At 36.8% G+C, this 26,365-nt stretch overlaps 1 protein-coding gene, 1 long non-coding RNA gene and 1 pseudogene across 6 annotated transcripts in view; 2 read left to right on the plus strand and 1 right to left on the minus strand.

The window, feature by feature from the left end:
• Ptprd (protein tyrosine phosphatase, receptor type, D) overlaps positions 1 to 26,365 on the minus strand; it is a 2,270,506-nt gene that overhangs the window by 847,371 nt on the left and 1,396,770 nt on the right. The window lies entirely within an intron of this gene.
• On the plus strand, positions 722 to 24,423 carry Gm42302. The gene is made up of 3 exons (XR_001784562.2): positions 722 to 5,574; positions 5,733 to 5,843; positions 23,025 to 24,423. It is a non-coding gene; the product is annotated as a predicted gene, 42302 (long non-coding RNA).
• On the plus strand, positions 5,140 to 5,596 carry Gm11243 (predicted gene 11243; annotated as a pseudogene).

Consider the following 26,365-nt stretch of genomic DNA (forward strand, 5'->3'; position numbering starts at 1 on the left):
CTGTGCACTAGGGAACAGATGTGCGTTAATCATGTGTGCTGAGGAATAGAGAGACTTCTGATTTCTAATCCAGCCTGATACCCTTGTTAGCCTTGAGAAATTGAGTTGATAAATGTGCTTTGCAGATATGTGGTTAGAAAATATGCACAGGGTAGTTTCATTAGTTAATAGCCCAATGCTTTTAGTAACCACATTTTCAGTGCAAATTTACCTCTTCATATAGCTATTGGGAACATATCCACTTCCTAGAATTCTTTCAATTACTATAGGAAACCATGTTCATTAATCAATCAATGACATTGTTCTCGTATTAGACGACAAAATTGGCTAGAGATGTAGCTCAATGCCAGGTTACTTATCTTGCATGGTCAAGGACTTAAGTTCTACTCTCAAAAGATCATTGTATTTGGACAAAGATTCATTCATACAATAAAACCAACAAAAAACAAAAAGCATCCCCCCAACCTCTAGCCTCTACTTACAATGCTTTCTTTTTTTTCCATTTTTTATTAGATATTTTCTTCATTTACATTTCAAATACTATCCTGAAAGTTCCCTATACCCTCTCCCTCCCCCTGCCCTGCTCCAACTACCCACCTACTCCCACTTCTTGGCCCTGGCATTCCCCTGTACTGGGGCACATAAAGTTTGCAAGACCAAGGGGCCTCTCTTTGCAGTGATGGCCAACTAGGCCATCGTCTGATACATATGCAGCTAGAGACATGAGCTCTGGGGTACTGGTTAGTTCATATTGTTGCTATGCTTACTATGCTTTCAATGTCAATTTTCTTAGACAGTGTGGCCAGCTGCCTTGCTTTAAGCTAGAGAAGAAAACCCTATAGATATTTCTGCTTCAGTGTTTGTAAGACTCACAGAAAAATTTGTATTCTGTATGCCTTCTAATATTAAACAAATTAATTAATGCTTGTAAAAAATTGATGATCTTGTTAAATGCAATTAGAAAATTAATATGGATTTTGCTCTAGTGCAGTGTATTGAAAATGGATTTTGACATGGGCTGTCTGGAAATCATTTTAAATTATTACAACTGCAAATAACATACAGAACTTAGAATTTAAGTTCTTATAAGATACTTTCCTTTTCTGTAGAATTATGTTCATACACTGTCTGTGGCACTTTTCAAAAGGTGACATGTGTAGGTATTGGATATGCAAATTATTCCAAAGTAGCTTTGCAGGTCTCTGGGGGGTGGTAATTTAGTCTAATGGAAACTTAATAACTCTTATTAAGCACATTACTAATATGATGCTTTGCTTACAGTAAATTAGAGCCAGTGAAATTATTAATCACTTATTAAAGAAAAAAGGATGTCTTCTTGAGGTAAATTTGAATTTTCAACTAAGAAACAGCAGGTAGAAAGAATCCTTGTTGCTTCCAAATAAATTGCAGTCAAGTTTTTTAATCATGAAGAAGTACTGAGTAAACATATTTAATTCAAACCACACAGACCAGTGCCTTCCATGGTGTCACACCATGATGTCACACAATACTGGTGACACTATATGCCAGCTATATCACTGGATTATATGGAACTATATTTATACTCTCATCCATTTCCAGTTATTAATTTTAGGGATTACAATAACATGTAACTAATTCTAGTACACAGGAATGATTTCTTCAGTATTTAAGTGTAATTGCTCTAAAATCATCATTGTCTTCATCACTCAAAATAAACCATATAATCATCCATGAAATAATTTCAAAATTTATATTCTTCATAAAGCACTGCTTTATGTAAACCCAAAAACAAGCTATTATTTTAAAAACTCTCCATTTTATTTCATTTTGCATTGGAAGCATTATTCAAGTTGATATATACCAATATTTTCTTAACCATATTTAATATATTTTTGTACCCATTGGTTTTTTATCATCATGCTAGTTTACATATATTTCTGTCTGTTGTATTGCCAAATTCATAAAGCATGCTATGCATATTGTGTATTCACCAATTGTTTGGGTCATTCACTTGCTGTCAATAAAGTGAAGTGCCTGCTATGTAACAGGCCTGGCTCTAGAAGATTGCACACATCAGTGAACTAAACAAGGTATGTAACCTTATGGCTACTCTCTGGTTAAAGAACCGTACAACCAAACAAGCCATTTTGCCTATTAAAATAAGTACTGGAATGGGGAGGACAGATGGGAGTTGACAGTGATGTAGAGGAAGAACTGCTTTGTCTCGGGCTTCCATTCAAGAAAGCCTGATGATGTCATCGGTCACATTACAAGTTCAGATTAGGAAACATGAGTGAATAACCATGGAGGTATCAGGGTAAGAACATTTTAAATATAGAAGACTTAAGGCCAGAATATGATGAGTTTGCTCAAGAAACACATAAGATAAGCAGTCTTATCAGAAATGAGTGATTTAGATGGCATGTAGTAGAAACTGTGGTCAGAGAACCTGTCATTGATAGCTGTAGGTCCTGATAACTCAGTGCTTACGCATAGAGTGTTAGTTTTTTTGTTTTTTGTTTTTTGTTTTTTGTTTTTTTTTTTTGTTTTTTGTTTTTTGTTTTTTGTTTTTTGTTTTTGTTTTTTTTTGAGACAGGGTTTCTCTGTGTATCCCTGGCTTTCCTGGAAGTCACTCTGTAGACCAGGCTGGCCTCAAACTCAGAAATTCGCCTGCCTCTGCCTCCCGAGTGCTGGGATTAAAGGTGTGTGCCACCACGCCTGGCACATAGATCTTATAATAGTTTAAATACTAGAAGATTCTGTACTCAGGCATGATGTGTATGGAACGTAAAACCATGCCAGGAAGTTTGGTAAGGTAGAGCAGCAGGTCAAGACTCAGAATTGGTGGGTACACACCTGAGGCTTAGGTGACTCCCAGCTCCCTACTAGACTCCTGACTTGGAACCTTTCTCTATATTAAAGTTTTACTGGTGATAAATCAAGAAAAAATGGCAAAATCATATTATTTTGCAGACAGGTGGATTAATGGATCTTGAAATTAATGACTAATGGTCCCAAATAAAAGGAGACACAAAATAATTATAATAAAAGTACAGTGCACTCAAGATGGACTTTGCCTAAGATGGAAAGGAATGAGTCTGAGTTAGCTTCCATTCCCAACCAGTCACAGAGAGCTGAGATTTATTCTAATTGATACAACTAGAGAGCAACCAACAAAGTGCAGACTCTGGGCAAACATCTGAAGTTCTCCAACAAATAAATAACAAACAATTAAAAGTCAAAACTATCAGGCAGGTACAAGAGTTTGGGAGAGAGAAACATCACTCAATCTGCTTTGACTTCATCTGGATTCAGAGAATTACATTTTCAAAAAGATATTCTGGAAGCTAGAATGAGGATTCAGAGATTAAGTACATTTGCTCTTCTTGTACAGGGCCTCAGTTTGGTTTGTAGCAGTCACAGTGTGTCTTACAAGCACCTGCAACTCCCATTCTGGAGGATCCGAAGATGTCTTCCAACCTCTAACCAGGCATGCATGTCATGCACACACATACCTACAGACAAACTATTCAGTAAGTTTGTTTTGTATTGTGTTGTTTTTTAAAGATATTTTGAAATAGTTTTAAATCTGAGATCAGGCTATGAATCTCATTGCATTAGATAGCTATTGCTAGTTAAGTTTTGTTACAATGATATCTTGGTGATTTCTGCCTTTAGTTGTAGAGATAGTTCCAGAGATATTTAAGTAGCAAGTGGTATAGTAAGAAAATCTTCTTGAAAATATTAAATATCAGTGGAGACAGGCTATACATGTGTTGATCCTTGTTAAAGCCTACAATGTCTTTAGAGAGGATTCAGTACACAGTTCTGTTAACTTTTGTTTAAGAACACCAATACCTAAAGTTACATACAAGTCATGTCTGAATGTTTACTCCACTAGTAAATTTAATTCCTCTATGGATTTTAAGATAAGGCAAATGATTCCTGGATTACACAGTTGGAGCTTTGTCCCCAGCAGGACACACAGGGGAGATTCAGTGTATTTACAGTGGTTTCTCCTAACTGCAAACAAAATCCTGTGTTGCATGGAAGATGGCCAGGTAAGTGATTTGCTTCCTCAGTTTAGAAAACAGACCTACAGACTACCCCAGAGGAAGTCATTTTATTATTGTGTTACAAAGTAAACAAGACAGATCTTTGCTCCAGAGAGACAAATTATTTCTATACTCTTGAAAAAAAGCAGTCTGGAGTAAATGGAAAGAGAGAGGGAGAGAGGAAGAGAGAGAGAGAGAGAGAGAGAGAGAGAGAGAGAGAGAGAGAGAGAGAGAGAGAGAGAGAGAGATGGTTTGATGGGTAATGGTAAGAACACTTGCTCTTCTTGATTACCTGTGGCATTCATATAGGGACTAACAACTTCACATTAATCCAATTTCAGGCGATCCAATGCCTTATTATGCCTTTGCAAGTACTATACATGCGTGAGCTTCGCAGACCTATATGCAGATCCATATCAAAGCATGAATGAAAGAATAAATAAATAAATAAATAAATAAATATGTTGCCCATTTTTAGTACAACTTGACATATGTAGAACTTCAAAAGGGAGAATGTCCCCACCAGACTGATCTGTGCACAAGCCTGTGGTGCATTTTCTCGATTGATGTAGGAGAACCCAACTCACTATTGTGGATGTCTCCACTAGGCCTGTGGTCCCAGAGTTTATAAGAAAGTAGACTGAGCAAAACAGACAGTGCAGCCAGTGAGCTTTTAATACCAGCTCCTGCCTCCAGGTTCCTGTCTTCACTTCTTTCCATGGTGGAAGGATAATCAAAATAAATCTTTTAATTTTTTTTCCTTTTCAGTCATGAAGCCTTATCACAGTAATAGGAACTCCAAGAAAATAAACAAGTGATTTTTTTTTTTAAGAGAAAGTATTCTTAAAGAGAGGCAGAACGTAATCCTTTGGTGTTTTGGAAAACTGTCTGCTAACAGTCCACATATGTGTCTCAGGAATTAGGGCTATGCTTAAATTCCCTAAGCTGAAGTGAATTTAAACCTTAGATAAAGTAAGAATCATGCTTTCTCTGACGTCTTATATCTCAGTGTGACTCACTTATTTATGTTCTCAAGAAACTTTTTTTTAAATTTGTTTTTTATCAAAAATATTTTTCATCCTGTTTCCTTTCGGCCACCGTCCTGAGCAAAACCCGGAAACTTCGGGGCCACGTGACCAGTGGCCATGGCCGCTTCAGTAAGCATCACAAGCACCCTGGAGCCACGAGAATTCCGGAGCCAAGCATCACTACAAGATCTACCCCAACAAATATCAACCCAGGGTATTTTGGGAAAGTTGGTATGAGGCATTACCACTTGAGGAGAACCAGAGCTTCTGCCCAACTGTCAACCAGATAAATTATGGACATTGGTCAGCGAGCAGACACGTATCAAAGCTGCAAAAGACAAGACTGGAGCTGCTCCCGTCATTGATGTTGTGACATCGGGCTACTACAAAGCTTTGTGCAAGGAAAAACTCCCTAAACAACCTGTCATCATGAAGGCCAAATTCTTCAGCTGAAGAGATTAATGGTGATGGAGTTGCCTGGGTCCTACTGGCTTGAAGTCACCCAGGAGGTTAATTAAATACTAATACTTTTGATAAAAGTAGTTTTCAGCCAGTATATTTTGATCACGTTCTTTCTTCAGCTCAAAGGCTACCCATATTCTTTCCACCCCCCTATTCATCCAAGTTTCAATTTCATGTTCTCTCTTTCTCTGCTTCTCTCATACAGACACCCACGCAAACAAAACATGAAAATTAAAAGAAACTTAAAATTTCGTACCCCAATAAAAGAAGACAAAGGTAAAGAGGTAAAGGCATGCCCTAGCAGTGTATGATAAAGGTACGTTTTGAAATTTTTTGTTTGTTTGTTTTGATTTGATGTGTGTGTGTGTGTGTGTGTGTGCGCGCGCGCGCGCGCGCGTGCGCACATGTGCGCATGTTTTAGAGGGTGGGACATTATTTTTACTATATTGGTCTTCTGATCCTATATTATGGTTTCTGATTTTGTGTTGCATGGTGTTTGTTTTATGGAGTTTGTTTGAGCATGCATTTCTCAGGTTCTTTGTTTCCATTTTCTGTTGGTTTGCTTGTATGTTTTCATTCTTTCCTTTCTTTCTTCTTTTTTTTGGGGGGGGGGGAGTCTGTTTTATTTGCCTGTTTTCTTAAGAGAGAGAAAAAGAAGATGGGGAGTCGGAAAAGGGGGCAAGCTTGAGAGGATTTGGGAAGAGGTGAGGAAAGAAAAATCAAAATCAAAATCAAAATCATGTATTATATGGATATAACTTTGTTTTCAGTTTTAAGACAATAAGATAAATATGAACCAGGCTTACGTTTGTCCCCCCCCCTTTTTTTTTCTAATAGAACAGAAACTTTTCTCATCTCGATAAGATCTATTTTCTTACCTCTTTATTCTTATATCTCTCAGATTTCTTTTTTGCTTTTCTTTCAATTTTCTCAAGTGGTACAAATCAAGCATAGCTTCAGGGTTAATGAAGATAGAACAGCTGTCTACCACTGCACGCAAAAGAGCACACGCAAGTGTGTCTGTGTTCCTGTGAGTGCTGGAAGTTAAACAACACATGAGGGTGTGTTTGTGCTTCAATGAATTTGTAGTGTATTTTAAGACACTCATATATCTAAACCTGACCTGTAACCTATTACCTCTGAGACTACATTATGCCACCTATTGTTTTTAAATGTTCAGTTTGCTCATCTTTAAAATGATTATGATAAAGCACTTATATTCTATGTTTCTTTGTTATAATATATATGTTAGTATATGTTCATACATGTATCCATAAGACTTTTAAGACTGTCTGCGGTATTTTACATATTTAAGTATCACCTTTAATGGCTGATGGATTCCCTCTCTTCTAAATTCTTTCCTTTCTTCCTTTTCTTGTACACACACACACACACACACACACACACACACACACACCCCTCTAACTCCATCACCTCTATCACCACCATCACCACATGATTTACATTGTTGGTGTCTAAAATTTGTCTTCAGCAAATTAAGACATTAAGTTACATTTGAATCAAGGCACAAATATTTTCCATTCACCAACAAATTTTAGAAATCTCATTCTTCACTTGATCATACATCATATTTTTGTATAAGAACAATAACTAAAATTATATACTATTTCATCAAGAGCTGTTTGTTGTGTTGCACGAATTGCCTTGGTTGGTCTTCACTGTTCTCCTAAGTATTCATTATGGACAGAATGTGAAATGTACGCAACAGCACCTTTGTTTGTGCTCTTGGTTCCCAGCTCTGGAAGTCATTCTGAAAGGCAGAGGAACCTTTAGGGACAGAATCTGTCTGGCTGAATTAGGTCACCTGTGGCAGTGTTTGATGTTTTACCCCCTAATCTCAATTCTCCTGTCTTCAGTGCTTCCTTTTCAACAAAAATGTGATAAACTAGGAAGTCCTAGAAGCTTGAGCCAATATGGAGTCACCTTCTATCATATCTTTGCTGCCATCTTAGATTGTATATTGTCAATCTCAATGCCAACAGACCATTGCTTTTGTAAGATGCTTCTTGTCAGATATTTGGTCAATGAGTGAAAAACAAAAGTGCCACGGCAGATATAACCTCCTGAATCTGGATGTTTGAGAGCTCTCCTTGAAAGCAGGCTCAATATCTCATCCCCAGTTATAAGGTAACTTCACTACAGTCGCCACATAGGCTGGACCGTTCTGTCCAGTTTATATGTCTGATTTTCAGTATCTGCCTAAGCTTAGTGAACCACAACATTTTAGAGGCAAATATATCTTCTAGAATATTCTAGCCAACTCTGATAGTTTAACTAAAAACAACAGCAAAGTTAGATTTAGACCAGAAAAACATAACTACTTTATTGTTTTGTACTAAAAATGGCAATAAACTCCATCAAGAGGGGAAGACATGCTCCTAGTATAATAATAATATTTGTAATTCTCCATTAGTGAATGTCATAATATAAAAAAAAATACTCACTGGAACATATGTAATAGGAAATAATGTGAACCTACCAGCTGTCATAGAATTATTCCAACTATTGGGAAAATACTTGGAGCATCATTAACACAAGTCAAATGCCCTGGCCACCCCAGTCTTCTCTGTGATTTCCCCGTGGACTTGAACAGTCTCTTAATGCTAGCCCGTGTCTCTTCTTGCCACACATGCTTATTGCTGTCCTCTCATGGTTTAGTCTGTCTACTTACAATTTGTGATTTCAACATCTTCGATGTGGAGGTGTTTCCCTGCAAAAGTACTTGGGTCGAATCAATTGAGTAACAAAGTGAATTAACTTGTTTAAATGCTTGCTTATTCCATTTAAAAATAGCCCACATTTCCAACCAATAGGAAGCTGAGAAAGAAATGTAAAATAAATACATAAATAAATAAAAGGAGCACTGAATTTGGCATGTTGTGAGAGAAGTGTTTTTGCTCACATGGCTAACCTGCCAGCGATTTAATGAGCATGACCTCATGCCCGCTGAGGAAATGATGCAGGTGAATGAATGACTGGGCTCCAGGTAACCTCACTGTAAACAGTTAGGGAATGACACATTTTTACAGTTGTCATTTGGTAGTCTCGTCTTTACAGGATGGTAAAGTAGCAGAGGGTTTGGAGTTAGATGTGAGTGAGGTACAGTTATGTCATCTGTGGCTTCCATGGCATTTGTTTATATGGCTGTGATATGTCCTTTTAGGTTCAGAAAGAGTAAAATGTTGATGAAAAACTAAATCTTAATTAATAAATGATGACCTAAGACAGAAAGTTGGAACATTGGTTCTGTCAGGGTGACTTAAGAAACTATTATACTGAGTGGACTCATTTGAGCAGTTTTGTGTAAGTGAAATAATTCTTTGTTACGTTAAATGTACTGCATTTTAATTATATTAGACATCTTTTCAAATCACACAGGAAAAACCAAATGCCCCTGTCTCCTTTCCCTTTTTGTGAGAAGCCACAGTTGGTCAGGTCCAAATGATTTGGGGTTTGGTTGCTTTTATAAGAGTGTCACAAAGGTATATATTTGAGTGCCTTTGTATTCAAATATACTGACATATCATGCTAAAAGCACATTTCACATCAAATAGAGTGTCCCCAGTGTTTCTGAATAGTGATTCTACAGACAGGAAGATGAAAGTGACGTCCTAGGCCAGACACTAAAGAAGAGCTTATGGCTCTCCCATTCGCTGCATACCACTATATGAAAATATACATAAAATAAAGCACCAGGAGACAGGCAACAGGTCCCAGGGGTCGCATTTCCTTTGTTTGCAGTATGGCTTAGACCTTGTTTAGCTGGCTATTTCAATCCATATACCTTTTTACTTGCTGAGAGCCCACTCACTTCCCTAGACCACAGACATTGTTTTTTTGTTTCTCTGTTTGCAAAGTTTTTCAGAACAATAGATAAGCACGTTTCCAAAACATGACTCCTGCCCTCTGACCCCCAGAAGAATGGCAGCCATGAAACAACTCTGATTACCAAATCGGTGGATCATTGCCTGGCTCTGCCAGCTCAGAAGGGCTAGGTATCCTGAAGAGTTGATAGACATCAGGCCCAATTCAGCTGTCAAAATCACATCTGTTTGAATTCCTTGAGTGATCCATGCCATAATGCGGGCAGCCGGCCTTTGCCTTGATGTGAGCCAGTGGAGAGGTGCAGAAGAGCCAACACTTGGCTTCTAATCGCAAATGCAAAAACAAATTTCACAACAAATTGCATTTCCAGTGCTGCCTGATGCCACATGATTGAACGGACTGAATTTGTTCTGGTCCAGTGACTCAGGGGACGCTGGATGGAGCAGTCTCTCCTGACTGTTAAATGCTAAAGCATCAAGGGCAGGTCCTTTCACTTTCTGACACAAAGCAGGAGGTTGAGGAGTGGCAGCTGTTGAGCTTATTAGTGCTATTCAATTAAGAGAGAGTAAATCAGCAAATAATGTCTTTTAGCAATTTTACCAGGGTAAAAACTGTCAGTGGTATTTCCCCAAGCATTTTTTTTTTCTGAATTAAAAAAACAAAAAACCACCACCAACAACAACAACAAAAAACCCCTCTGGGAACTAGAAAACACTAATGCTCTGTAAAGGGGATGTACACTAATGATATTGACAGATTGTTTCCATATAACAGTAGTTAATACCAGACATGCTAATGGTGCAATGCTTGTAGCATGTGTGTTAGGTGAACAAGTGAAGAGGGCAAGTGGTATTACCAAGTGCTGGGGAATAGCCTGGAAGAGCTGGCTCTGCACTCCTGATATCGCACATACTGCTCTGCTATTTGTTCACCTGCTTACTGTCTTCACACAGCAGTTTCAATGTGGAATCTGCTCCTTGTCTGATTTCAGTATTAAGGAGGGCAAAGTGCAACGGAGGGAAGTTGGTTCATTTGTACTGGTGAAGGCTGTTCTCCCCTTGTGGGAATGTTACTAGTAAAAGTTTTGAAAAGATTTTTAGAATTTTCTCTTAAAATTTATAAGAAACCAAACTTATTTTATTTGTCTGGTTATAAAAATTAACCGAATCTTTAAGATTATAAAGTTTAGCAGATACTAAAGGTCTTTCAGCCTGATAATGAATTGAGGGATTTGCTGTTCATGAGAGCTCCATTCCAGATGTTGCTTTGACCTGAGAAAAGTGAAGTATCATTTCTCTCTTACCCTGAAGCTCAGCTTTTACATTATAGTTGACATCCCCACCCCCCGGCCAATATTCTATAACTGAAGAAACTGACATTGAAATAATCTAATTTGTTGCAATGCTAAATACTTTAGCAAAATATAATGTCTCAAAACAAGGACTTCTAAAGCATGATTCCTAGGCCATGGTAATGCTTGTGTGCTTAGTAGTTTATAGTTTACAGCTTGTGCTAAATACCTTACATGGCTTATTGAGATGATAGAAAATCATTCCCAGTTAGAACTTTTCGCTATAGAGAAACACTGATTATATTTAGACTGGACGGTAAGGTTATAATACCACAAACCTGCCTCCCACAAATACTATCCAATATTTATTATTATTGTTGCTGCAAAAACTAAACTTACCACTATCTATGTCACTATAAATACTTAGATAATTCTTCAGTGGGCTAGTTACCAACATTCTTTTGAAAATGTGCTTGTACATATGTTAGAGGATTAAAATTTTATTGCATAATTTATAAAAATGGAGTAATGGTCTTACTTATTGGGTAAATAAGAACAATACTAATATAGATAGTTTTAAAAAAATTATAAGAACATTCAAATTAATTCATATGCAAATAAGAATAGATTTCCCATTGGCTCTACAGATTTTTTTTGGAGAAAAGCTAGAAGCTATAATTGAGAGCCTAGTGGTTTTAATTATATCCTTCCTAAGGTTGGGATTCTGATTAGGCAAGAAGTTCTCATTTGGAAAATTAGGATTATATGGTACCTACATAATATGTTAATTTTAAATACTTATTTTATTTTAAACTATGTAAATGTATATGCCTGTGCACATGGCATGCATGCATGTGAAATGGCCATAAGTGAAGTGCCCATGAAGACCATAAAAGTTAAATCCCTTATAGTTGTAATCACAAGAAATTGTGAGTCGTCTGACCAGAGTGCTGGAAATAGAACTGAGTCCTCTAGACAAGAAGTATGCATTCTTAATTGCTAAGCCATCTTTCAAGAAAATTCATAAGGTTTTGGTGTGAGAACAGAATGTTTCAATAATTTTAGAATGTTTGGGAAGGATATCTGGTACCTTGTCAGCTTTTCATGTGGGCCAATAATAATAAAATAATCTTGCGATATTTCCTAAATGTAGTAGTCATATTACTTAGAATTAGTCCTTGGTCACCCTCATATTCCTAGCTCCCCCTGGTTTGTACAGTTACTTTTATAGTCGGCCGGCTTCCTTCCAACTTAAAATATGTAGGGTAAAGGCTGTATTTTGTTTTGCTTTGTTTTTTGTTGTTTGTTTTTGTTTTGTTTTCATTTGTCTTTTGTTGGTGGTGTTTTTTTTTTTTTTTTTTTTTTTTTTTTGGTTGGTTGGTTTTTGTTGTTGTTTTATGTAGTTAAGGCTCCTCCTACAGTTGACATTCTAAAATATAAACTTGAGTGTGCCCTCCTCCTTTATTATTTAATGAAGCCTCAGTTCTTTTTCTTTATAAGCATCTTCCTCCCTGAAAACTTCTCAAGACCCTTTCTGTCTTGTAGAATTGATGCAGAAATTCTGAATCTCTTGAGTAAGAAAATCTCTTCTTCTGAATTACTAACAAAGTTTTAATTCCAATGTGTCATTTTGCTACTCTGGAAATGTTAGGTCTGTCCACTGTTGAGTACTCTGAGGTCAGGAAATGGAACACACATGCGGATTGTAAATTGTACATTTAGGAATTGCCTAATTGCAGGCCTGGAACACACAAGAACTTAACAAATGTTGCTTACTACAAGAAAGAAGAAGAAGAAGAAGAAGAAGAAGAAGAAGAAGAAGAAGAAGAAGAAGAAGAAGAAGAAGAAGAAGAAGAAGAAAGAGAGAGAGGAAGTAAGAAAGAGAAAGAAAGAAAGAAGAAAGAAAAAAGAAAGAGAAAGAAAGAAAGAAAGAAAGAAAGAAAGAAAGAAAGAAAGAAAGAAAGAAAGAAAGGAAGGAAGGAAGGAAGAAAGGAAGAAAGAAAGCAATTAAATATTTTTGGGAGATTATCTGCTTCATTTTCTCACCTGAGTGCCTGCCCAACGTTCTCCTCACAGGTTCAAGTTTCTGTCAGGTTTTAGCTTCACTTCTCCTACACCCTATTTTTCTGATCATATCTCTGCTCTCCATAGATTCAGGTATAGATAGGCCTTGAGCATTTCATGATACTTACTTTAACTTCTTTTTTCATGGCATGCTTCATTTTTTAGAAGATGTTTCAATGCTAAGACAAGAGGAGCAGCCATTAGTTTAAAATCTCATCCTGATATTTTGTCCTGCACCTCTCTTCAGCAGCAATACAAAATACTCCAATCTTGTTTTGACAAGGAAGATCAAATGCTGTCTTTTTGATATGAACAGGTCTGATAATCACAGGTAGAGAAATGACTTCCTCTATGGAAAGCTTTTAAGTGAGAAAACCCAAAATTCCGTATCTGCCAAATGTATAACGGCACAGGCAAGACTGAGGAGCCTGGTACATAAACCCAGGAATTCTGTCTGCAGTGGTGCTGTGAGCATCCTTCTGGTCTGGGAACACAAGGTGCCCCTCGTGAAGGCCAGCTAGTCACAGCAGAAGTGATAAGAACATCACCGCATTCACAGCCAACCACCCTTCTCTACAACAATGCAACCTCCTTTGAGTGACATCCTGCTCTGCTCCTAATTCCAGAAGCCAAATGGGCCTTTTAGCTGCATTTCATTTTCCCTGCCCAGCTGTTAAGCAATAGAATAAAAGTCACTAATGTCAAATGGAAATACTATGAACAAAAGGAGAATATTTGGTGCACAACCTTCCTACCAAGCAAAATTTCTCTTTTCCTCTTATGTTTCAATTAAGACATAGAATAACTGTATTTGTATAAGAATTTGAGAATATACTCCCTATATTTTAAGTTACAGATAGTAAAATGTGAAAAAATAAAATTGTTGGTACTTATTTTTTTAATGATATCAGACATCTGAAGATTTCAAAACACAGTCCCAAAAGAGTTCTAGGAGAAAAATCTCTTTCTTGATATAGTATAGCGTAATTTTTTGAGACTCTTTTGCTTTAAAGAATAAACAGATTATAACTCAGAAACTATTTTGTTTAAAATATCAAATTTCACAGTTGATTTGCTACATAATGACAACGAATATCTTGCTCCATGATGATAACACATCTTCTTATGTTTATTAAATCAAAGAACTTGATAACTAGGAAGTTAATATCAAAACCAAATCAATCCAAAAAACAACACAAAACACATCTTGGAACATTGGGCTAAGAGCCAATATATTTTTTTTTTTAAGTCAAAAGCAGCTGTTGCGTTTGTATTTAAAAAAATCCAGATGAATCACAAAAATCCTTCCAATGATTGTTTTTCAATAAGCACAGAGTAATTTACATCAAACCAAGCAAAAAAAATAGGCACTGTTGATCTAAGGAAAGCCCGTGAAATGGATCAAGAATAAAAGCTGATATCTGCATAAAACCCAGTAATGGTAGGCTTGAACATGGAGCACACATAAATCTTTGGGAATTTTTTTCTGTGATGTGAAGTTAGATTGAAAGAGGGATCAGAACTGGAGGACATGCCCCTCCCGCCGGGTCCCAAAGGATAACACAACACTGCACTGCACATGGCAGAGAGTCAAAACTGGCAGCTGTGTGTTCCAGTTGGTAATTTTCTGCAGGAAATGGGCATCTGCCCCAATTTCAACAAAAGTCTGGGATTATGGTAAAACGAAACTTTTTGTTCTTCATTAATTCAGCATAATATATGTTCTGTACCTACTTTTATTGTTAGTAAAGGGTTTCTAAATTGATATATGAAGATATACTGTCATAAGTAGTCATATTTGACATGATCTTACAGACAGAGCTTAGAATATGAAGTGGTTGGTTGTAAGAAATTCAAAACAGAGGAAAAGCAGGAAAAAAAATTTTCCTCAGAGTCTTTTCTATTAGGAAAATCAAATATACTATTTGGCAAAAAGATGGGTCAGTACAGGGTTACATATTTTCACACTATGCTTTCTTTCTTTCTTTCTTTCTTTCTTTCTTTCTTTCTTTCTTTCTTTCTTTCTTTCTTTCTTTCTTTCTTTCTTCCTTCCTTCCTTCCTTCCTTCCTTCCTTCTTTCCTTCCTTTCTTTCTTTCTTTCTTTCTTTCTTTCTTTCTTTCTTTCTTTCTTGAGCATCACAAGTACTTGTTCATGGAAACACTATCTACAAACTACAAATTCCAACATGGAAATTTCTTTTGTTTTAAGTTAGAAATTTCTATCAATAAATCTTGCCAAGTGGAGGCCAATAAAGCAACTAAATTAGCTCTAGTGGTTAGCATATTTGGCCTCAATAACCCCTTTTTAATTTGCCTGCTTTGTGCATAGTGCATACGGTTCTTGTCAAAGCTGTTTCTGGAACTTCTGAAAATAGATTTTTTTCAAAATGAGGAAAATAATCCACGAGCACAGATAACAGCACAATTTTCTATAATGTAAAAGATGTGTTTTGAATTAAACACTGGTATTCATTCACTTATATTTTTGGTAATATTCAAATGCTAATTTATTTAAGATTCTTTTGGCAGAGTCAATTTCATTTCATGTCAACTGCAAAGCAGTCAGTTTGACTATATGTAACAATTATATGGATACCATGAGTAAATTTCTGCATTGCACAATTGAAATTTCATTCCCATGGCTTTTTGTGTGGTGGGAAGATGTGGGAATGCAGGTATATTTGTGTAAGGGGTCCATTTCAAAGCCCTATTTTCTACTTTAGATAGTTCTCTCAGGTATCGACTTTGCTAACAGGTATAACACTGAACATTAAACATCTTTGTTGTAAAAAGAAACCTGCCCTTCCGGTCCCGCCAGCAACAGGGTAGCTAGGGTGCAGAGTCAGCTGACACCTGCAAGCTACCCACAAGACCCGCCACAGGATCTTAAGACCTCTGCTGAGTGGAACACAGCTGCTGCTCCAATCCAATTGGGTGGGACCTGAGACTGCATTAATTAGGGAAGCAGAAAACCTGGCCTGATCAGGAGCAAAAGTCCCTTCCGGTCCATGCCAGTACAGGGGTACCTTGGGCATGGAGTCTGCGGACACCCGTAAGGAATACACAGGACCCTCCACGGGATCTTAAGACTTCTGTGAGTGGATCACAACTTCTGCCAGGAGGCAGGCTCGAACAACAGATATCTGGGCACCTTCCCTGCAAGAGGAGAACCTACCTGCAGAGAGTACTCTGAACACTGAAATTCAGGAGAGAGCTAGTCTCCCAGGTCTGCTGATAGAGGCTAACATAAACACATGAGGAACAATATCTAACCAGAGACAACTGCAACAACTAACTCCAGAGATTACCAGATGGCAAAAGGCGAAAGTAAGAATCTTACTAACAGAAACCAAGACCACTCACCATCATCAGAACCCAGCACTCCCACCCCACCCAGGCCTGGGCACCCCAACACACCCGAAAAACTAGACCCAGATTTAAAAGCATATTTCATGATGATGGTAGAGGACATCAAGAACGACTTTAATAACTCACTTAAAGAAATACAGGAGAACACTGCTAAACAGGTAGAAGACCTTAAAGAGGAAGCACAAAAATCCCTTAAAGTATTGCAAGAAAACACGACCAAACAGGTGATGGAATTGAATAAAACTATCCAAGACCTAAAAAGGGAAGTAGACACAATAAAGAAAACCCAAACTGAGGCAACACTGGAGATAAAAACCCTAGGAAAGAAATCTGGAACCATAGATGCCAGCATCAGCAACAGAATACAAGAGATGGAAGAGAGAATCTCAGGTACAGAAGATTCCATAGAGAACATCGGCATAATAATTAAAGAAAATACAAAATGCAAAAAGATCCTAACTCAAAACATCCAGGAAATCCAGGACACAATGAGAAGACCAAACCTACTGATAATAGGAGTTGATAAGAATGAAGATTTTCAATTTAAGGGCCAGCAAATATCTTCAACAAAATTATAGACGAAAACTTCCCAAAACTAAAGAATGACATGCCCATGAACATATAAGAAGCCTACAGAACTCCAAATAGACTGGACCAGAAAAGAAATTCCTCCCGACACATAATAATCAGAACAACAAATGCACTAAATAAAGACAGAATATTAAAAGCAATAAGGGAAAAAGGTCAAGTAACATATAAAGGCAGGCCTATCACAATTACACTAGACTTTCACCAGAGACTATGAAAGCCAGAAAATCCTGGACAGATGTTATACAGACTCTAAGAGAACACAAATGCCAGCCCAGGCTACTATACCCAGCCAAACCCTCAATTACGATAGATGGAGAAACCAAAGTTTTCCAACACAAAACCAAATTCACACATTCTCTTTCCACAACTCCAGCCCTTCAAAGGATAATAACAGAAAAAAACCAATACAAGGATGGAAACCACGCCCTAGAAAAAGCAAGAAAGTAATCCCTCAACAAACCAAAAAAAGACAGCCACAACAACAGAATGCCAACTCTAAAAACAAAAATAATAGGAAGCAACAATTACTTTTCTTTAATATCTCTTAATATCAATGGACTCAATTCCCCAATAAAAAGACATAGACTAACAGACTGGCTACACAAACAGGACCCAACATTCTGCTGCTTACAGGAAACCCATCTCAGGGAAAAAGATACTACCTCAGAGTGAAAGGCTGTAAAACAATTTTTCAAGCAACTGGTTTAAAGAAACAAGCTGGAGTATCCATTCTAATATCGAATAAAGTCGACTTCCAACCCAAAGTTATCAAAAAAGACAAGGAGGGACACTTCATACCCATCAAAGGTAAAATCCTCTAAGAGGAACTCTCAATTCTGAATATCTATGCTCCAAATGCAAGGGCAGCCACATTTATTAAAGAAACTTTAGTAAAGCTCAAAGCACATATTGTACCTCACACAGTAATAGTGGGAGACTTCAACACACCACCTTCATCAGTGGACAGATCGTGGAAACAGAAACTAAACAGGGACACAGTGAAACTAACAGAAGTGATGAAACAAATGGATTTAACAGATATCTACAGAACATTTTATCCTAAAACAAAAGGATATACTTTCTTCTCAGAACCTCATGGTACCTTCTCCAAATTGACCATATAATTGGTCACAAAACAGGCCTCAACAGATACAAAAACATTGAAATCATCCCATGCATCCTATCAGACTACCATGGACTAAGGCTGATCTTCAATAACAACATAAATAATGGAAAGCCAACATTCATGTGGAAAATGAACAACACTCTTCTCAATGATACCTTGGTCAAAGAAGGAATACAAACAGAAATTAAAGACTTTTTAGAGTTTAATGGAAATGAAGCCACAACATACCCAAACTTATGGGACACTATGAAAGCATTTCTAAGAGGGAAATTCATAGCTCTGAGTGCCTCCAAAAAGTAACTAGAGAGAGAACACACTAGCAGCTTGACAACACACGTAAAAGCTCTAGAAAAAAAGGGAGCAAATTCACCCAAGAGGAGTAGACTGCAGGAAAAAATCAAACTCAGGGGAAAAATCATCCAAGTGGAAACAAGAAGAACTATTCAAAGAATCAACCAAATGAGGAGTTGGTTCTTTTAGAAAATCAACAAGGTAGATAAACCCTTAGCCAGACTCACTAGAGGGCACAGGGACAGCATCCTAATTAACAAAATCAGAAATGAAAATGGAGATAAAACAACAAACCCTGAAGAAATCCAAAACACCATCAGATCCTTCTACAAAAGGCTATACTCAAAAAAAAAAAAAAAAAAAAAGAAAGAAAGAAAAGAAAAAAAAAAGGAAAACCTGGACTAAATGGACAAATTTCTAGACAGATACCAGGTACCAAAGTTAAACCAGAATCAAGTTAAAGATCTAAACAGTCCCATATTTCCTAAAGAAATAGAAGCAGTCATTAATGGTCTCCCAACCAAAAAAAGCCCAGGACCAGATGGGTTTAGTGCAGAGTTCTATCAGACCTTCAAAGAAGATCTAATTCAAGTTCTGCGCAAACTATTCCACAAAATAGAAGTAGAAGGTACTCTACCCAACTCATTCTATGAAGCCACAATTACTCTGATACCTAAACCACAGAAATATCCAAAAAAGATAGAGAACTTCAGACCAATTTCCCTTATGAATATTGATGCAAAAAGACTCAATAAAATTCTCGCTATCCGAATCCAAGAACACATTAAAACAATTATCAATCCTGACCAAGTAGGTTTTATACCAAGGATGCAGGGATGGTTTAATATACGGAGGAAATCCATCAATGTAATCTATTATATAAACAAACTCAAAGACAAAAACCACATGACCATCTCGTTAGATGCTGAGAAAGCATTTGACAAAATCAAACACCCATTCATGATAAAAGTCTTGGAAAAATCAGGAATTCAAGGCCCATACCTAAACATGATAAAAGCAATCTACAGCAAACCAGTAGCCAACATAAAAGTAAATGGTGAGAAGCTGGAAGCAATCCCACTAAAATCAGGGACTAGACAAGGCTGCCCACTTTCTCCCTACCTATTCAACATAGTACTTGAAGTCCTAGCCAGAGCAATTCGACAACAAAAGGAGATCAAGGGGATACAAATTGGAAAAGAATTCAAAATATCACTTTTTGCAGATGATGTGATAGTATATATAAGTGACCCTAAAAATTCCACCAGAGAACTTCTAAACCTGATAAACAGCTTCGGTGAGGTAGCTGGATATAAAATAAACTCAAACAAGTTAATGGCCTTTCTCTACACAAAGAATAAACAGGCTGAGAAAGAAATTAGGGAAACAACACCCTTCTCAATAGTCACAAATAATATAAAATATCTTGGCATGACTCTAAGGAAGTGAAAGATCTGTATGATAAGAACTTCAAGTCTCTGAAGAAAGAAACTATAGAAGATCTCAGAAGATGGAAAGATCTCCCAAGCTCACGGATTGGCAGCATCAACATTGTAAAAATGCCTATCTTGCCAAAAGCAATCTACATATTCAATGCAATCCCATCAAAATTCCAACTCAATTCTTCAACAAATTAGAAAGAACAATCTGCAAATTCATCTGGAATAACAAAAAACCTAGGATAGGGAAAACTCGTCTCAAGGATAAAAGAACCTTTGGTCCAATCACCATGCCTGACCTAAAGCTTTACCACAGAGCAATTGTGATTAAAAACTGCATGGTACTGGTATAGTGACAGACAAGTAGACCAATGGAATAGAATTGAAGACCCAGAAATGAACCCACACACCTATGGTCACTTGATCTTCCACAAGGGAGCTAAAACCATCCAGTGGAAAAAAGACAGCATTTTCAACAAATGGTGGTGGCACAACTGGTTGTTATCATGTAGAAGAATGTGAATTGATCCATTCCTATCTCTTTGTACTAAGGTCAAATCTAAGTGGATCAAGGAACTTCACATAAAACCAGAGATACTGAAACTTATAGAGGAGAAAGTGGGGAAAAGCCTTGAAGATATGGGCACAGGGGAAAAATTCCTGAATAGAACAGCAATGGTTTGTGCTGTAAGACCAAGAAGTGACAAATGGGACCTCATGAAACTGTAAAGCTTCTGGAAGGCAAAAGACACCGTCAATAAGACAAAAAGGCCACCAACAGATTGGTAAAGGATCTTTACCTATCCTAAATCAGATAGAGGACTAATATCCAAAATATATAAAGAACTCAAGAAGGTGGACTCTAGAAAATCAAATAAGCCCATTAAAAAAATGGGGCTCAGAGCTAAACAAAGAATTCTCACCTGAGGAATACTGAGAAACACCTTAAAAAATATTCAGCATCCTTAATCATCAGGGAAATGTAAATCAAAACAATCCTGAGATTCCACCTCACACCAGTCAGGTGGAACAACATTATGAACTAACCAGTACCCCTGAGCTCTTGACTCTAGCTGCATATGTATCAAAAGATGGTCTAGTTGGCCATCACTGGAAAGAGAGGCCCATTGGACTTGCAAACTTTATATGCCCCAGTACAGGGGAATGCCAGGGCCAAAAAGTGGGAGTGGGTGGGTAGGGGAGTGGGCGGGAGGGTATGGGGGACTTTTGGGATAGCATTGGAAATGTAAATGAGGAAAATACCTAATAAAAAATTTAAAAAAAAAAAAAGAGAAACTTGTGCTGTTTTAGTTCAGTACAGTAGCAGTGTTGATGCATGAAGCAGTTGGGGTGGGATTTAAAACAACAGCAAGCACTACTTCTGTTTATACCTGATTCTGTTTATGGTTGACTTGATTTATTCAAGTGGACCTGAAGGAAACAAAATCCAACCATCTCAGTTTGCTTCTGCTGCTGGAAAAAAAAGGGGGCGTGGCTAGAGAAAGTACCCAAGGAGCTGAAGGGGTCTGCAACCCTATAAGAGGAATAACAATATGAACTAACCAGTACCCCCAGAACTCCTGTGTCTAGCTTCGTATGATGGCCTAGTCAGCCATCATTGTGAAGAGAGGCCCCTTGGTCTTCCAAACTTTATATACTCCAGAACAGGGGAATGCTAGGGCGAAGAAGCAGGAGTGAGTGGATTGGGGATCAGGGTGGGAGGAGGGTATAGGGGACTTTCAGGATAGCATTTGAAATGTAAATGAAGAAAATATCTAATAAAAAATAGTAAAAAAAAAAAAAAGACATACTGGAGGCTTAAATAGCTCAGAGGCATTTCCTAATGTGTCTAGTGTTGAGGAAGCCTTGGATGAAGGTGTTGCTATTTGAGTATCTGGTGAAGTGTCTTTTCGGGTTTCCAATTTCTCTGTATTGTGGCCTCAGTGTTAGAGATAGACACGAGCTTTCTAGTTTCTCTCCAGTTGGTTCAAGCGTCTACACTTATGATTTCACTTAATGAAATTAGTGATCAAAGTCGAATCTCTGTATAAAGTCACTGATGCTGAAGCCTAAAAATGTTGTAGAGCTAGAATTCATCCCTCACCAATACTTAAAACTCCAAATGAAATGACTAATAAGAGATTTTTAGCAAAATGTCAAATAGACTGCACAACGGCTTCTGTTATTACTTAAACACTGTGTGGAAATGCAGATCTTTTTATTTTAATGTCTTTTAAGGTTACGTGTTTATGTATGGGTATGGAGGAAGGGATGTGCTTGTGGGGTCCTTATAGATGCCTATGGAGGGCATTGTATCCCTGGAACTGGAGGTATAGGTGCGTTAAGTTGCCCAAAATGGCTGCTGTGAACTGAACTCTAGACTTTTGTAAAAGTAGAGGACACTCTTAACCCCTGACTCGTCTCTGTAGCTGCAGAAATATGGATTTTCATGCTTTATGTTAAACTTATTACACCATCACTTTAACAAGGTCTCATGGAATTTCGTTCTATAAAAAATTGCAGAAAAATGTCATAGAATGCATGATAAAAATAAAGGTTACGTCTGTCCATTGTGTTGAAACATTTTTCCATAATTAAAATAGCCAAGGTCATTTACTATAACAATACTTTACATTCCAAGAATATTATGGTTAGAAAATTCATTAGTATTATTTTTGTCACTATAGACAAAACTAACACACTGATTGAATTTCAGACTTGAAATTTTATTAATATATTCTATCATTACATTACTTACTTCCAAAATTAAGTGAAGAAAATCTAACTCTGGACATGGACTGAAATATAGGTTAATTGTACTATTAGCTTAAAACATGCTGTTCATCTTTTATAGGAACTCTGTGAACCGGAAAGTTATTATTTCTAAAATAAATAACACTTTAAAATATGCATATCTTTTCTACAACATAGGAAGTGTGACATTACTTATAATGGAATTTTCAGTTATGCTGTATTTCAAAGCCACTTTAAAAAAATTTATTCTATAATGTCAAAATCCAGAATTATGCCCACAGAACATATGGTTTTGGCACAGCTTTAGCAAAGTATCAAATAAATAAAAAAAAAAAACTTTTCATAAAACTGACATTTATAGGTCCCTACCATATATTTCCTTAATATTCTGTCCAAACACTGATACAAATGAAAAATGAAAGTTTCTTTGCCAATGAGAAACCAAAGATACACCGTGCTATAACGAATCTAGAATATCAACAGTTTGAGACAAGCTGCAAATAAAGATGACAAGTGTGAGAATCTGGAGGGATGTATATAATGTTAACATGGAGTTTGGATTTTTCTTGTGTAATATTCAAATTCATGCACGCATTGTCTTTTGAATCAGGCTCAGCTTTTTATTAGACATGTTAACAAAAGAGGTTTGGTTGAAAAGACAAAAGCGTGTGCCATCATCAGACATTTGAGTTTCTTCCTTCTTTGCTTTTCCCTTCTTCTACCCAGCGTGAGCAGCAATGGTGGAGGGGCCAGGACTGCCTACTCGAACAACTCCAGCTCCTGGAGCAGGCCTGACAGGACCAACCTTGCAGATAAGGTTCCCAATGTTCAAGTTTGCCATGCCCTTTGTGAAGAATCCAGACCAGAAAGGTTCAGCATTGGCACCACACCAATCTTAGTGGATGCGTCATCTAAACCAAACACTATTGAATGATAACAGTACTAGTTGTACAGTTAGCAACTAAGTTACAGTAATTATATAGCCCATGTTACTAAACCAGATGTTTCCTCAAGCTAACAACAATTTGTGTTTCTGTGCTATAAATCTGAGATACCAGGTAAAGCTATAATAATTTTTTTATTAAGGTAACAAAGGGTATTGTGGTATGATCTAGCATCCACACTGTGTCATGTGTCTCCTAGGATACTTACCTTGTAGTTCAATGTAAGTGTATAATAGGAGGAGCACATGACGTCAGCATGTCATCATATGCTGTATTTATGCACCAGAGGAAATACCAGCTTCTCATAAGTATGATTATTTCATGAAAAGCACACCCCACTGAGATGTCTTATTGCTGTTATAAAAAATCTTTATTGCAGGGAATTCTTTTGAGCTGTAGGAAAATGAATTCCACACTTTAGAAATGTTGAACAGCAGCTTCAGTAGACTGCTATGGTTCTCACAGATTACTCTACCCCATTAGAATATTCATGATCCAATCAGAATGCTTCCTAAGTCTCTGCAATTTTTCCATTGTAAAATAAACTAGGTACGTTTTGATGAAACAGCCTATGCTGAGCAAATGCCTTCATTAATTTTTTTAAAAGTATTTTATGGATTCTGTTACTATCAAAGAACATTGCTCTGTGAAAGCGGACACCATTCCACTAAAGCAAAATTGGTTTTATTGAAAAAAACATTGTACTTGAAAAAAACAGGATAAAACTAAAGCATTATCAGGCAAAGTGCATTGACAATGCAAATCAAATGCACACGCTATAATTATAATTGTGTATTAGCTGAAGAACTGGAGATTATAAATGGTGTGTCTCTGTTGAAGAGTTTGCCTGAGCACATTACATATTCATTGGATTTTCATTTTTATTCACTAAATGTCCAGTTCCCCCTCCTACACATCAGACATTATGACTCCATGCCTGAAATGAACATTCTGAGTTTAGAAGGACATGTTTGTACATAAAAATTAATGAAACTGACTATAACTATAACCAGGGCTGCCACTAATCTGCATGGTTTCATCTGCTTAGCAAGGCTGTGTTGGTTTTGTGAAATGCAAGAATGTTCTGTAAAACTTGTCCAAAGATAGCACCAAGAGAGTATCAAAAGGATCCTACAGACTCACTCTTATTAAAAATGAAGTGGGGAAAGGGGCTGGACATCTCTCAGAAAAACCCCAGATCCCATACTCTACTGCTTATCAGCCGTCAGCTTAAGATTCTTATTTTAAATCAAGTTTCAAACACAGTGCCTTTGTGGTAGCTGGACATCCAGAATACACTTGGAAAGGAGTGAGGAAAAGTGGTATTTTCCACCTTAAGAAATTTCTTTTAATTTGGAATATGATATCTCTACCACATTTTTCTTATTTGACACCTTTTCCTCCCCCCAGGATTGCCTCTGATTTCCCTTAATTATTAAAATTTAATTACAGTTTATATTCTTAACTTTGAAAGGTAGGTTAGAAATGGGGTCATTTAAAGTATCTCTGCTCAGGCTCAGATATTGAGATAGTCTACTTTCCATTTAAATGGGGGAATTTAATTCATTACTAACAATTAATATAAATGCATTCATAATGGCTATATTTTATTATAGCTACTTTAGAAGATATGACGCTTACATTTTATAACCACATACTAGCTGATTTTCATAAGCTTTTGTTATTTAAGGAAATTTTATTGTTTTATAGCACAATCATTTTTCTGCAAAACATGAGATCTCTCTTACGCTAAAAGCCAGTTTCACATAATAAAAGACACATGGGACTCCAAGATACATTTGTTAATTGGTGCTGCTTCTGAATTGCCTGTGAACTGAAATTATTCAAAGATTTTTCTTCCTTCCCAAATCAGTTTGACAAATTTGATTGGCAGCTTGTTAATATATTTAACATTGACTTCATAGTAATGACTCAGTTTAAATCCATTTGTACACGTATATAGTGTCATTTATGGGAATTCACTCCATAGAGAATAATTGCTCATATTTCAGCTTTTATTCTAGTGATTCTGATGACAAATATAATGAAGCTTATTGATATAAAAAGTACAGTTATATTAAATTATTATTGGACAGCTATTGAAGGGAAAAATAAATATAAGCTTAAACCCTCCAGTATCCTCTCAAATGTGTTTTGAAAGAACATCTTTTTATTCCTTATGAACTTTTTATACAGTATATTTTAATCACTCACTCTTTTATTCCCACCTTCCAAATTATCTCATATACCTCTTGATCTCTTTCAAATCTGTAGTTGCTCTTCTTGTTAACTTTGCTTCATGTATTTACATATATGTATATACGTGTCTGTTCCTAAACATAACATGCTCAATATCTATAATGTTACTCCTGTGTATTTTCATGATTAACTGCTGGATAGGTCTACAAAACACTTTCAAACCTAAGACTCAGGGAAGATTTAGGAAGATGGTATAGAAAAATTGTAAGAGGCAGAAGATCATGGAATTTGCTATGACATTATATCTACTAGTGATATCAAAACTACACTTTTATCAAATTCTCAGCAATGTGACTGCCTAAATATGGGCTGAACAACTACAGGAAAAGTATGTATGTTCAAATGAACAGAGAAAGCCCAGGAGGCATCAACCCTATGCAAAGAACTACAGACATCTAAGAAATGCTAAGAGTTAGAAAAAGAGAGTTTCCTAGGGAAGAACACACCAATTAATTATCCAATACATTTTGATGATGTTTTATTTTTCCTCCTCCAATTCCTCCCAAATTCCCTCAATTATCCTACCCACATTATGTTGTTTTTCTACCCCTGAATCAAAAAACGAACAAGTAAAATCAAAACAAATAAACAAAAACAATAAGACAAAACAAATGCAGGAACAAAACTCAACAAAAGTCCCCCTACAAGCCTTGTTTGTTCATGTGTGTGTGTGTCTGTTTGTGTGTGTGTGCCTGTTTGTTTGTGTGTGTGTGTCTGTGTCTGTTTTGTGTGTGTGTGTGTGTGTGTGTGTGTGTGTGTGTGTGTGTGTGTGTGTGTCTGTTGGCTGACTACTCCTAGGCCTGCAGCTTGGCCCGGAATGTGGTTTATATACCCAATAACTGTATCTCCTCTCCACACAGTCCA

This window comes from Mus musculus, chromosome 4 (assembly GCF_000001635.26).
Source record: "Mus musculus strain C57BL/6J chromosome 4, GRCm38.p6 C57BL/6J".
In the NCBI taxonomy this organism is placed as follows: domain Eukaryota; kingdom Metazoa; phylum Chordata; class Mammalia; order Rodentia; family Muridae; genus Mus; species Mus musculus.